This window comes from Quercus lobata, chromosome 3 (genome assembly GCF_001633185.2).
Source record: "Quercus lobata isolate SW786 chromosome 3, ValleyOak3.0 Primary Assembly, whole genome shotgun sequence".
In the NCBI taxonomy this organism is placed as follows: domain Eukaryota; kingdom Viridiplantae; phylum Streptophyta; class Magnoliopsida; order Fagales; family Fagaceae; genus Quercus; species Quercus lobata.
The window spans coordinates 30,164,976-30,179,516 of record NC_044906.1 but is presented as its reverse complement, the minus strand read 5'-3'; the positions used below and the strand labels follow the sequence as shown (position 1 = coordinate 30,179,516).

Below are 14,541 nucleotides of genomic sequence, written 5' to 3'. Positions count from 1 at the left end.
TTAGTAACACGTTTACTCAGACTTACATCCATAATTTTGTATTCTTGAAACCTGTTTTCAATCAACAAGTGATAATTCATTTTAAGAAGAAAGAGAGAAGCCTTCATAGCTCGAACCTATAGTTGCTAATCATCTAGTCTTAATGTTATAGGGTTATTTATCAAGTTCCTAAGTCAGTAAATTGTGCCTTTTCATTGTCTCAGAGGCATAAGTGTTTCATGGCATGGGGAGTGCATAGAATGACCACCATTAGATATGAAGATGTTAAATGTCTTGGGTTCATTAGTTGGATTATCAATCACAGTCTTGGTATTGAATCAATTTCTTATTGGCTTTTTGTGACTTTTTTTTTTTTCTTTCTCTATCATGTCTTACTCTGGGAGTTTTCTCGACGGTTTAGTTTGTTTCCTTGAGGATATACGTAATTATAGAGCACCAAACAAATTCATGTACTCTATTTTATTTGCTTTTTTCTCTGAATTAGTAATCGAATTTCCATTTTAAAATGCACCAATGCACCACAACAGTTTATCTATCATTGCCTTTACTTTTCTGCAAATCTGTAAAACTAAAGTTCAAGATATGATTGTAATTTAAATTTTTAGTATTAGACACAGACTAATTGCAATTTGCAACAAAGGCCAAACAATAGCAAGAGTACAAGTCTGAAAACTTACATGAAAATTTTGCATAGTCAGAAAATATGCTTAGTTACATCTAATGCAATGCATAAACAGAAATTGTAGTCTAATTAGCCTTCTGAAACTCTTTAGCTTACCTTTATATATTTTCAGCCTATTGAAAAGAAAGTTCCTTAAAACTGGGCTGTAATCTTAATTTGATTATTTTCTTAAGAAATTAATTATGAATTGGAGCTTTGCATACTTTCTAGAAAAAACAGAATGAAATATAGTGAAAATGGAAATTGGCTTTCATTTTTTTCCATTACAAAATCTATAGAAGAAAATGGGTAATGCGATACACTTTGTAGCCAACAGACCTTGAGCTATTTTTTTGGAGGTAGTGATCCTAGAAGTTGCACTAGAGTGTATGTTTAGTACTACAACATAATCTTACCTGCAAATCATGACAAAATTGTCTTATGCTATCTGTTTTATTCTCCTATTCCTTCAACTCGTTTATTATTGCAGGTTGAACTCAAAACTATGGTCCATATGGGTAACCGCATTTTGCTTAAGAGGAAAATGGTCATGCAAATAACTGACAATTTATTTAGCACCATAATAAGGACAACAGGAGGTTTTAGTGACACCTTTGAAACTGTCTACAGCATTCACCTTTTCATTGTGGTTTTCATAGTGGTAGTAGAGCTTGCATATTGTATCATATAGTGATAAATGATAGTGAGGTAAGTACTTGATCAGGTTCTGGTTTTTTGTGGTGACATTATATTTATTCCCAGTGGTTTAAAATTCTTATACTTTTCCAGATTTGTTGAGAACTAAAGTTGTAGGCATTATCTTAAATGTTGTAATCTTTATTTTATTATAGTGAATTAATTGGATTTGTCCCATGGTTTTTCACTCTACAATAGAGGGTTTTTCACATAAAATTTGGTGTATTCTTTCATGTCTGATCACTTGCGTGATATATATTTTACTCATCATTGAATTATTCAATTTAAACAAAACGTGAAGATTTTAGAACTTCCGGTGTCCCAACAATTGTTTTTCTTTATTTTTCAGTGAAGATAGTTTGCGGATGACATATATTGAATGCCATGCCTCCTTGTGATATTATCAATGTTTGACCAAAAAAATAAAGAGGTAAAGATCATAAAAAAGAATTGCTAATGAGCTCTAGCACAAATGGTACTTACTCTCCTTGTTAGAGTAAGTTCAAGAGTGAGATTTTCAGTTCAAGACTCACTGGTTACATGTATAGCTTACCATAAAAAATACCTTCTAGATTTGCAAACTATTCCTTTGCTACAAAACATTTCTCATAGCAAATCTATCAGATGGATTGCAATCTAATGGAATTCCGCAATCCAAAGGAAGATGGATTGCTATCTAAAGGAATTCCTCAATCCAAAGGAATTCTTGGGTGGTTAAGGAGAATAAAAAATTAAAATAATAATCCATGCGAGCATTAGTAGCAATATGATTTTGAATTTTCTTTTGGCATCAACAACCTGATTTGTGTGTTCTCTCACTTATGATGATGGCTCTAAAATTAAGCTTTTTATACCCTTGGGAATCCTAAGGCCTGTTTGGTTTGTGTTGAAGTTGTATTCATTTTCTGTACTCATTTTTGTTTCCATCTTTTTTTTCTTTCTTTTTTTTTGGTATCATTTTTTGCTTTGTCTTCCCCTTCATTTTTTTTATGACAACCACCAAAAAATAGAGAGAGTGTGTGTGTTCTTTGATGTGACAAGTCAGTGATAGTGGGACCCATAGATTTGATTTTTTTACGAAAATGTCACTGTATTCATTTTCAAGAAAATGAAAATACCAAAAAACTGTATTTAGTTTTTGTATTCAAATCTTTTTTTTTTTTTTTTTTTTGAATACTAAAAATGTAAACAGAATACAAATACAAAGTCAAACAATTTTTTTAGTCAGGGTTCCACAAAAAACTGAAAATGAATACAAAATACACCCTATTTTTGGTCAAACCAAACAGACCCCTAGTGCACAGGTCCCAAGTGGGTCAAGTCATCATGGGCTAAAACTGAAATTTCAGTTTCCGAAACCCCACAGCTTGATCAGTCGAGTTATGTCAGGCATGAATCAAGCTTCATTAAAGCTTGATCGTTCACATGGAGTCGAGGCACTAAAGCTTTCATGATCTTGAGCAGTTTTCTTGTGTCTTGAAAATAGTTCTTCAATACTAATTTAGACACTAAAAACTAAGGATTGAATTACATCAAAAATATGTTTTAACTCAAATTTGCGAACACTTACAACATTTGACTCTAACGGGTAATATTTGTTCAACTAATCAATTACAACAGATTTTACTAAACACAACAAATTCGTATGTCATCAATGATTGCTACATTAACAAACAAATTACTTGCGAAAAGGCTTGCTAGTGAAAGTTGAATGTTGTGTAAAAGGTTGAGTACAAAATTGTGGGAAAAATGCTTATACCTCCCTTGAACTTTAAGGTGGCGGTCATTACACTCTGAAAAACTTTTATTTTGTCCAATTTACTCTATGAGCTTTACATGTGCCAAATTAATACCTCAATTATTCTCCCATTAATATACTAACAAAAAACGCTCGAAAAATTTAAAATACCAAAATCAATAATTTGAATCCAATGGAAAGAAGAGAGAGAAACTTAGGTCAGTTTTGTGAGAGAGAGAGAGAGAGTGAGTGTCATACTAGAACCACTACAACATCCCTCTTGCCGTTGATCTCACCATTCGTGATCCCGTCGCCCCATTCTTGTAGAGAAACTAGGTCTTGATAAATTGTTGTGCTACCCAACTCACATCCAAGTATACCTTATTTATTTGTTCATTTTCCTCTCTTATGTTCATTTTCCTCTCTTAATTTTTTAGTTTACTTTTAGTAATTTAGTCATTGTCAAGCATGAGAAAACCAAAGTTATCAATTCTGTTTTAATGATCGTTTTAGTTTGTCTATTCAAACGAAATATTGTGATATCGATCTATTTCAATATACCATTTTAGGATAAAAATTAATTCTATATTATATTTTTATAACACAAAATAAATATACCAAAAGTGTTCATCACATATTCACATAGTCTAGACCATATTAAAATATAAATTGAAAACCAAATAATATACATTGTTAATATCATCGCTACATGAATCAAGAAGAGAGTGGAGAAAAAAAAAAAGGTAAAAATATTAAAGAAAAAAAAAGATGAGAAACATCAGACAACGTTAAAGATAACGTTTATTCCTTCACAAATTGGTCAGGCGTTTCCATCTAGTCTATTAAAGAACCCCAACGGAATGACCTTTCTGGCCACACCTTGTTCAACATAGTCTTCAGATTTCCTATTGTAAGCTTCTCTTGGAATTCAAACCAAAACTCCGGGATTTGCTAATGCACACAACAAAAATCTAAGCATCCAGCCGACAAGACAAAATGGAAAATTAAAAAGACAAAAGATGATTTACCTTTGTCAGCCATAATATGTAAGTGGCAGAATATGTGGCTTGCGCTTGGAAATCCTCAAAATCATTATTTGGAATAGTTGAGCAAGAGTTGAGGAGATGCTACTCATTATCAATAAAGGAATTGAAGCTGTTACTTGTGCTGATCTTTAGCTCAGAATGGCAGGATACATCATGGAGATTGGTTGCAAGTTGCTTCATCCAACACAAAGAAAGGAAGCGGCGATGAAGCCAAAGTGCCTGTTTGAAATGAAAGTCATAAGATAAAAACTCTTAAATAATAGGATCATTGGAATACTTTAAAAAAGTCAAGCACCAACACGGAACCACCTTTTTTTTTCTTCTTTTTCTTTTAATATGCGATTGGACCACAAAATTTCTTGTTACAAAGATAGACTCTATTTCTTTGATTGAAGAAATGACATCATGAACACAGGTAATACAATAACTCATATATTGGTGGACTACAGTTCTTAAATGATTCTTTTTCTGGGGGTGGGGGGTTGTTATGTATCTGAAATGCTAGTATAATGTAAAACAGAGACCATGGGTATTTAGTTGATTCCTAGATAATAGCACCAAAACAATATGACAATGAGATATCATCTTTAGTGGGGGGAGAATCCACAAATGAGAGAATTGGATTTGGTTAGACAATGTGTAGTTGGTACAAATTATCAATGTTATAATGCTGCAATCTGCAAAAAAAGGTGACAGGAAGATTACAGATCCTTTTTCAGATCTACGTACTATTACCAATTTCAGGGTTGAGAACAATCTGAAGAGTCTGCCGTTTAATAATAAAAAAATTCAAAAAAAATCCTGCCTATGTGCCACTATAGTTAGTCCGAAGAAAAAAGTACTTACCAAGGGTGCTTACTTTTAATTCAGGTTGAAGGAGTAAAAAGAGGTAGAGGGAGTCTGAAAATAACATAGGTAGACATGATGAAGCGGTGTATGATAAATAGGTAAAGAGAAGTGACTATGAGTATGATTTCAGATATGATAGAATGGATGAAAACAATAAAAGAAGCAGAGCTGTGTTAGTTGAAGAAATCAAACTTATCAGAAAAAGAAAAAAATAATTTGAGAAGGTTCCATAAAGTCATCACCAATAGGATTAAGGCACAGTTGAGCTTCTTTGAGTTAAGGGTGTATACCTCTCTTCCTATGTAACGCTTTAGCAACCTTTCATTCCAATTGAGCTCTTCCTGTCACACCAACATTGTCAGGACATTTTTAAAAAAAAACTTGTATAAATAGTCAAGGCATTTAAAAAGCATAGTTGCAATCTACAAATCCTAAAACAACAAGTAACAGCAGTTGTAACTAAAAGCAGTCACATAATTACAAGAATTTGCTTTTGGGCATGAAAGGATCTTACATTAGTGTCTTAGTGCTTAACTAACATTGTTTTTGAATCACCCAGCCCCATTTCTATTTCGTGTATTGTGTAACACATGCAATCACCCATAAACACTGTGCTTATATATTAAGAAAAATGAATCAATAATGCCACTGATACCAAAAAGTTTAACCTGATAGGAAGTGGCATTATAAATTTATAATCTAAATTATATCAGTATTTAAACCTACAAACCAAGCAGACCAAAAAAGTTGAACCTAATTATGGCTCCTAAGCAGCTTCTTTTTAAGTAAAAGGTTCATTAATAAGGGAGCAACCCAAGTACGGAAAGTATACAAGACATACACCAACACTTATGAATGAAATCACTAAGATCACTCAGCTAAAGTAAATTAGAAAAAGAATACTGTCTTGAAGCTGACATTCACTCATATAAGGATCCAAGGAATGAGAGAAGGGAGAAATGGAAAACATTTTATAATGGTAAGAACATAAATAGCAAACTTGCTTGTAGAAATGAAAAAAAAAAGTGTAATGATGCATAGACGTCAAAGAACATTTTTACCTTCCATACTTCAGAAACTTCAACAGAGTAACCAGGGGATGTATTTTCAAGTTTTGAGTCTTTCAAAATCCGGAGCATTAGCCGCTGCAACATTGATTGCAAGTTAGATTGAGACTATGGAAATCCCAGCTCATCACAGTAAGCATGTAAGAAATTTTAGTGCCTTGCCCCAAATAAGATAATTAAAGCACATTAACACTATCTTTCTCTCGCCTGGGTTAATTACTTTTTTTTTCTCTCTTGAAGAATATGGTGTTCCTGTCCAGCCTTGTGTTCTTCCCACTCTAGGAATACAAAAGCATATACAGCTACAATGGTTGAAACTATTTCTTCCACCTTAAAATTAAACTTTATCGTTTTTTGTTGATTAAGAACATCTAATTTAGGGATCAATGCATTTTCAGAAAAATAAGTAGTTGTAAAACCATCAAAAGATAATTAAAAGTCCAGTTCCCCCAAGCATTGGCATGTTCTTTTAGTGACTGTAAATGGTTCTCAAACAGTTAGGCAACAGAAAATAACCAGTAATCACAACCATATGTCATGCCGCAAACATCTAAAATTTTATAAATTAAATGAAATAAACTAATGATGATATATTGCTAGCAAAATTAAGATATTCTGAAAGACTGGAAGCCTAGAAATAATAGGAATGGTGAACTCGAACCTCATCCTTCAAAGGTTTGGTGACCTTGTGTCAAGGAAAGTGGGAATCCTCTAGTCTATGCATGATTATCAGATTTCTCCTTTTTGGAAAAAGGTTGGGGGGTGGGGGGGGGGGGGGGGGGGGGACACAACTTAAATTGGAGCTTGTTCAAATTAATAAGAAAACTCACTCTGCGATAATGAAAGCAACAATTATCAGCTACGTGCAACCCTGCCCAATTTCTGGATTTCTCTAACTCATGTAGCACCTGTTCTCTTGTCATGTATGAAACAAGCCAGCAACGATGGTTCCATGCACGATAGTTCATTTTTGATCTCTGCACCACAAAAAGTAAAAATAAAAATAAAGTCAACTTAAAACAGTGTTAGGTTTCTTCCTGGAACACTCTCCCTAAACATCATAGTATGATGGATATGCCAACAAAATGTGGTGTGCTAAATGTCAATAGTTAAGCAACCAATATATACGGAAAATTGCAGAAGCTAAAGAAGCATTCGCATAATGATATGGTCAGAAGTTGTAATTAAAGAAGAAAGACAATTAGTGAACTAGCAATAGCAAGACTATAAAACTAGTTCCCCTAAGGGTTATCGCATAATGCACTCCATTATATGAATAATTAGATGGTCCAACTTCTGCACGGGGAATTCCACCTTCGTATTTGGGATGCCAGTTCTTCAAGAGACAGGCTATATTAGTTAATTTAATCACGCAAAATCCTTGGAAATAAAGCTTAACAACATCAAGCTTCATTCAACAGCTTGAGCCCAATTTATTTCGGTCCAAAAGAAAAATAAAAATAAAGCAAAAAATGTGGGAGACAAAAGGAGGAACTACATTTTCATCTCATTTTCTGTAAAATCAAATACAACTTCAATACTGTAATTTTTCATCCAAGAAGATTAAAACAACTAGGATCATCTGCTGCCAGCAGTGCTAATTGTCACGGCTGACAACCAGCCACAGAGGCAGTGGCATGTAGCTGCATTTTAGGAGTGCATGGGTCAGTTTTGTTTGGCTTTGAGACAAATCTAGAACTGAATCATAACCAAACCAGAGAAAGAAAAGGTTATTTTTTATTTAGTTCTCAAGTTTTGAGAACAAAACACACTAATCCAGGGAAAACAGCATTGTGAACTCCAGAGATGCACCTGCCCAAGTACACGCTCATGCATTCTATTTCTGTTCACAGGTATTGAGTCTTTTCTTGGTGAACTAGATCTAGATAGCCTGTACCATCTTAAATAATGATAACTCAACAGAGAAGCATCCTAGTGACTATCAAATCTTGAATCGTACTCATCCAAAATTGTTTTTTGAAACTGAAGTTCTTGTTTGCTCTAGGTAGCGTTTAAGAGAAACAAGCGAACACAGCAAATGTGAGAATGGAGGTTTTCAATAATGAAATGTAAATGTGAACCTTCATAATTTAATAGTACGGAGTTCCTGAACTGAATTTAAACCTCAGCTATTTTTTCCACCAGCTCAGATTCTTTCCCCAAAATTTCTTGAAGAGCTGAACACTTTCCAGTGATTGACTTGATCACCCATCTCCTGCAAATTGACAATGTGCATAAGAACTCTGTGTTATTACTTAAAGCCATAACAGGCAGGCAGAAAAGTAAAAATACTATTAGAAAGGAATGTGAACAAAACTAAAAACTTTAGCCAGGGGGAAAATCATATTAATAAACACAAAACCCTGTGTATCAAGCAAGGAGACAATTAAAGAATAAAAAGAAAGATTGGCCCCCTAAGTTCTGTTCATCAAGTTGATAATGTTATCACTTAAGGCAAAACTAACCAACAGGAATGACATGTGAATATTGTGCTTTGTAGAAACAATACAAAACAATTAATTTACGGTTAAAAACTATTTTACCTATGACTCCATGCCTGATCACTTTTGGGTGAACATGAAAGAACAAGAGCTGACAACAGCAGTTCACCCATATACATTGAGAGCTGCTGCTTCTTAGACACAACTAGCTTCCTGCATTATGCGTAAGACATCATAAAAGGAGTAGATACAAAAGTAATTCAATGAATTAAAATACACACAAATACACTTCAAAGTTATGCAAGAGCAGAGCAGGGTCTGAAGTCAGTCAGTTTTTTATAGAAAGGCCCTCCATGACAAATATGAGGCACGAACCCCTCCATGGCCTGTCCAAATAATAACTTATGGAGTAGATACCTCATCTAAACAGGAAGTGTGTACAAAATACTCCTAGAGATTTACATTTTAAAAGAGAGAACCTGTAAAACTTACTATTGAATTCGTATAACTAATTCCACAGCTGTAGATAGCGAGCGATTTTCTATAGGGTGGCATTGGAGAAGGGCATAATTTTCATTTCGTCAATTGACATACATAATATATGTGAACCTTTTCAAATGGGGATTTGGGGATTCGAAAACTTCTAGTGTTCAACCAAGACTTACTTTGCAAATGGTAAATGAATTATATGCAATACACACTAATCAAGACAGTGAAGACATGAAATGATTGGCTGCCTTCGCTGAAGCATGGATTCTAAGTTAAAACCTGCTACTATAGTGGATCACCTCATGCTACATTGCACAGTTGCTTATTCGGGGTTGCTTAATTACTGATTTTCTCAAAAGTTTAAGCTGTCGAGATAAGTGGAGCCCATTTTTAACTTCTTGCACAGTAGAGACGCTGACACCACGATAAATTACCGATTCTACAAAAAACTCGAATAAGTAAACTGAATTTAATAAGAGACCTTGTGTTCCAAGCAGTGCCGAAATCGGAGCTGAGCAACAAGAGAGCCTTACTATGCTTCATCACTTCACTCTCCAATCCATCATCGCCGAGTCTCTTGTACTCTTCCAGTGCCGCAATAAACGCACGCTTGGCCGCATTGTACAATGGCAGAACAGCCTGGGTCGAGACGCCCAGCTTGTGATCTCTGCACCAAAAGGTTGTACCATCCGAAATCGCAGCATCCCCTGTTGAGTCTTCAGTCAGCGTCGCAAATTGGGTCGGGTGTACAAATCCAACTTCATCACTGTAAGACTCCAAAAATGAAATTCAAAGTAAAATTTTCAATATTTTGCTATAAAGGAAAAAAAAAAAAAAATTTAATGAGAGGGTCCGATTCGAGGATGTGTTGGAATTGGAGCAAGAGATCCATGGAATTTGTGATTTTGAAATTCAATCAGGTGAGAGAGTTTTCTGATTCTGTTTCTGTTTGGTTGCGGAGAAAGTACGTCAGGAAAAAGTGAGGGGGAATGCCCAATTCAATTTATCGTCTGGAGTGGCCACCATAAAATATGAGTTTTTTTTTTTTTTTTTTAATAAAATTTTTTTTAAAAGTTTTATGTGAAATTGAAAATTTTTTACTGAAAGTACTGTAAATAAAACTAAAAGTTAATTTAAATAATATAATAAAACTCATGAAGAGTACCAAAAAGTACAAAAATAAAATAAATAGTAGCAAAAATAAAATAAATAGTAAAGAAGCTGTCTAATATAAGCTTGTTCCAAACGCAATCTAAACTTTCAAAAAAATTCAAGAAAAATCCTTCCCACTCACACGTATTATATTTTTTTCATGAAGTTTTTTGTATTTGTTGCTTTTCTTTCCCCAACTTCAAACATGAAATTGTTGTTGATGAGGCCTTTGCAAACAACCTTGTAGAAACACCAAACCCAAAGATCAAACCAAGGAAAAATGAAATTGTTCTTGATTTCAGTGGCCATTACTTAAATGTGTTTTGTTAAGAATTTGGAAGAATTGTATTTTCATAATGTTGTAGCTAAATTCAAGGACAACTGGGCCTCTAGAGAAAGTGAGAGAGATACAGAGAGAGAGTGAAACAATTGTTATTATTCTTGATTGATTATATAATAGTACTGCCAATCCCCTTTATACAATCTGTAACTATCTGCCATAACCAACTCTTTCAGTGCATAACCAATTCTTGTACAGCTGGCTAACCTACCAACTTTCTTTGTCAACTAACTCTAGGACAATCAATACAAGTATACAATGTAAACTAATACAACAGCACTATTATAAGCCACCGCAGCCCTCAATTCAATGAACTAATACACAATCCTAACAATTCCCCTTCCCTTAAAGCACGTTGCCCACAAGGTGTGAAAATTTCTGCTGAAGATCAAATAAATTTTCCCAAGTGGCATCATCCTTACTCTCATCTTGGCACTGCACTAACCCTTGAGTAATCATTCTGTTCCTTAGTTGGTGTGATATGTCAACCAGAATTTACACAAGTTCAGGGGAGATGATCAAGTCAGCATTTACAGTTGGTAGTGTAGGACTAGGCAGCACACATTGGCCCAATTTAGCTTTGAGATTGGACACATGAAAAATAGGATGAATGAGTGAGCTCTGTGGCAAATCCAGCTTGTAAGATACCTATCCTATCTTTTGTAGAACCTGGAATGGTCCATAGAATTGAGGAGCTAACTTCCCTCATTTCTGATGTTGCACAAAGCTTGCTTGTAAGGTTGCAACCTGAGATAAACCCAATCCCCCATAGCAAATGACTTGTCCAATCTCTTCTTATCAGCATACCATTTTATCCTCTCTTGAGCAGCACTGAGGTTGTGTTTGGACAAGGACAAGAGATGCTGTCTATCCTTCAACAACAAGTCCACAACCCCTACTTGAGTGATATCAAGCACATCATCCATAACTCTGGGTGGAGGATAACCATAGAGATCCTCAAATGGAGTAAGTTTAATGGAAGTATAGAAGTTTGTGTTAAACCAGAACTCAACCAATGGAAGCCACTCAACCCAAGAATGTGGCTTATCTGCTGCAAAAGCTCTTAAGTAATGTTCCAAACTTTTATTAACAACCTCAGTTTGGTCATCGGATTAAGGGTGATAGGAAGAAGACATAGTCAAGACAACCCCTTGCAATCTCATCAATTCTAACCAAAACTTAGATGTAAAGATAGGATCATTGTCACTAACAATTGATGAAGGCATGCCATGCAATTTGAAAACAAATTGCATATAAAGGTTAGCTGCCTTGGCAGCAGTGTAAGGGTGAGAGATAAGGATGAAATGAGCATACTTAGTTAACCTATCCACCACCATAAACACCACAGTCTTCATTTGGGACTTAGGCAAACCCTCAACAAAGTCCATAGTCACAACTAGCTAAGGCCTTTCTAGAATGGACAAGGGTTGCAACAAACCAGCAGGATAACAAGTCTTATTCTTAAGTTTCTAACAAACATCTCACTCCCTAATGTATTGCTTCAAGTCCTTCCCCATACCAGACCAATAGAAACCTTTCTTGAGCCTATGAAAAGTCTTCAAATAACTTGAGTGACCCCCCAAAGGACCATCATAAACTTGCTGCAACACCTTGGCCTTCAAGTCACCATTAAATTGGCCCAAGTATAGCCTGCCCTTATAAAATAGTAAATCATTACAAAAAGTAAATCCTTTTGGAGCAACCTATCCAGACTGAATAGCTTGAACAATATTTTAGACAGTAGGATCAACTGCATAAATAGACTTGAGATCAAAAAGCCAAGTTGGTGTAAGGAAAGAAATCATACACAAGGTGCCAACAACAATAGCAAAAGGTTCTATGGAAGCTCCAGCCAGATCTTCATCCCTTCTAGAAAGAGCATCAGCCACCAAATACTCCTTACCATGTTTGTATTCCACTATAAAAGCATAACCAAGGAGTTTAGTGATCCATTTCTACTGTGTTGAAGTGCCCACCCTCTGTTCAAATAAGTATTTCAAACATTGATGATCAGTTTTTATCACAAATGGCCTACTAAGCAGATAAGGCATCCACTTCTTCACAACAACCACCAAGGCCAGCAATTCCTTTTCATAAGTTGAGAGAGCAATGTTCTTGCTCTTCAATGCTTGACTGTGGAAGGCAATAGGTCTCTGATCTTGCATCAAACAGCCCCTAACCCTAAGCTTGAAGCATCACACTCCACAGTGAAAGCTTTGGTAAAATATAGTAACGCCAACACAGGTGGATTAGACATGGCATCCTTAAGTAACTAAAATGCTTGAGAAGCTTCTGGGGTCCAAGAAAAAGAATCCTTCTTCAGCAAAGCAGTTAATGGTGCTGCCATTTGGCCATACCCCCCCCCCCCAACACACAAAAACTTCCTATAATACCCTGTGAGGCCCATGAACCCTTTCAAATCCTTAACGTCCTTAGGAACAGGCCACTGCTGCATGGCAGCAGTTTTCCTAGGATCAGTCTTCACTCCTTAAATTGAAATGAGGTGCCCCAAGTACTTCACCTCCTTACAAGCAAACACACACTTAGACTTCTTGGCATACAGTTGGTGCTTAGCTGAAGCCTCCAATACCAATCTAAGGTGACTTACATGATCATCTAAGGTCTTACTATACACAAGTATATCATCAAAGAAAACAAGAACAAATTTCCTCAAAAATGGCCTGAAAACAGTATTCATCAAAGATTGGAAGGTACAAGGAGTATGGTTAAGCCAAAGGGCATCACCAAAAACTCATAATGACCTTCATGAGTTCGAAATGCAATTTTAGGGATATCTTGCTCCTTCATCCTAATCTGGTGATAACCAAACCTCAAATCCAATTTAGAAAACACACAAGCCCCAAATAATTTATCCAGTAAATCATCAATGACAGGAATAGGGTATTTATCCTTAATGGTTTATTGATTTAAAGCTCTATAATCTATACACATTCTCCATGAGCTATTAGCCTTCCTCACCAAAAGAACAGGGGAAGCAAAAGAACTACAACTGTCTCTAATGAAAACAATAGATAAACTCCTTCATAATCTTCTCAATTTCATTTTTTTGATAGTAGGGGTACCGGTAAGGTCTCTAACAGATTGCTTGAGCTTCTTCCTTCAAGGTAATTTGATGCTCATGTCCTCCCAAGGGAGGCAGATCCATAGGAGTAGCAAAAATAGAATCAAATTCTGATAACAGATCAAAAACTTGCTTAGGCAACTGAATTAAGAACTGCCGATTTCCCTTCTTATAAGGGTGTTTAGATAAATCCAATTATTTCATCCCTAATGTATTCTAGCACAACAATATGAAAGAAGAGTCATTGTTGAAAGCTTAAATAGCTTTCCATCAACAAAAATCTGGACACACCCTTTGATATGTGCAGCTAGTTTCAGGCTTCATTGGTAAGATTAAACCATTAGAGCAGTAGCCATATCTCTCTTAGGCATTTAATCAAACAGCTACTCAAAAGCAACAACTAGTGAACTACACATGGAGATAATAATAATAAAAAGTGAGGAAAAATAGATTGGAACTCATAGATAATACCTCGTCCTAGTCGTAGCTTTTTGATAAAATTAAAAAAATAAAAATAAAAAATAATACCTAGGCATGTCATGTGTGAATAAATATGCTACCGAAGCTAGAAAATAAACTTTTTGCTACGGGACTTATGTGAGCCTCGAAAATAATAGAAAATTTTAAGCAAAATGCCAATTTTAATTGGAACCCAAATGCACACTTAATATTAAGTAATTCCTAGAAGCTCTAATTCAGGCCTAAACCAAGTGTACCCAATATTTACTAAGAGAGATTGAAGTTGAGATAACATCTGCAAAACAATGTTCAAGCGAGGAAGAAGAAGAACTGAACAAGAGTGTGAAAAAGTTCAAGGATAGTGGTGGAGAGAAGGCTTTCACCCAGCCCCGTAAGATAGTTAGCTACAAAGACAGTCTAGTTGGGGAAATACCGGGAGCATATGTTAATGCTTTCCAGTTTGTAAAGGTGAGGGAAGATGAAGAAGACTCAGATACTAAGCGTGAGGATCTAACAGAGGG

At 35.3% G+C, this 14,541-nt stretch overlaps 1 pseudogene; it reads right to left on the bottom strand.

Annotated features, from left to right (window-relative positions):
• Window positions 1-3,806: 3,806 nt before the first annotated feature.
• On the bottom strand, window positions 3,807-12,644 carry LOC115980711 (annotated as a pseudogene).
• Between the last annotated feature and the right edge of the window lie 1,897 nt (window positions 12,645-14,541).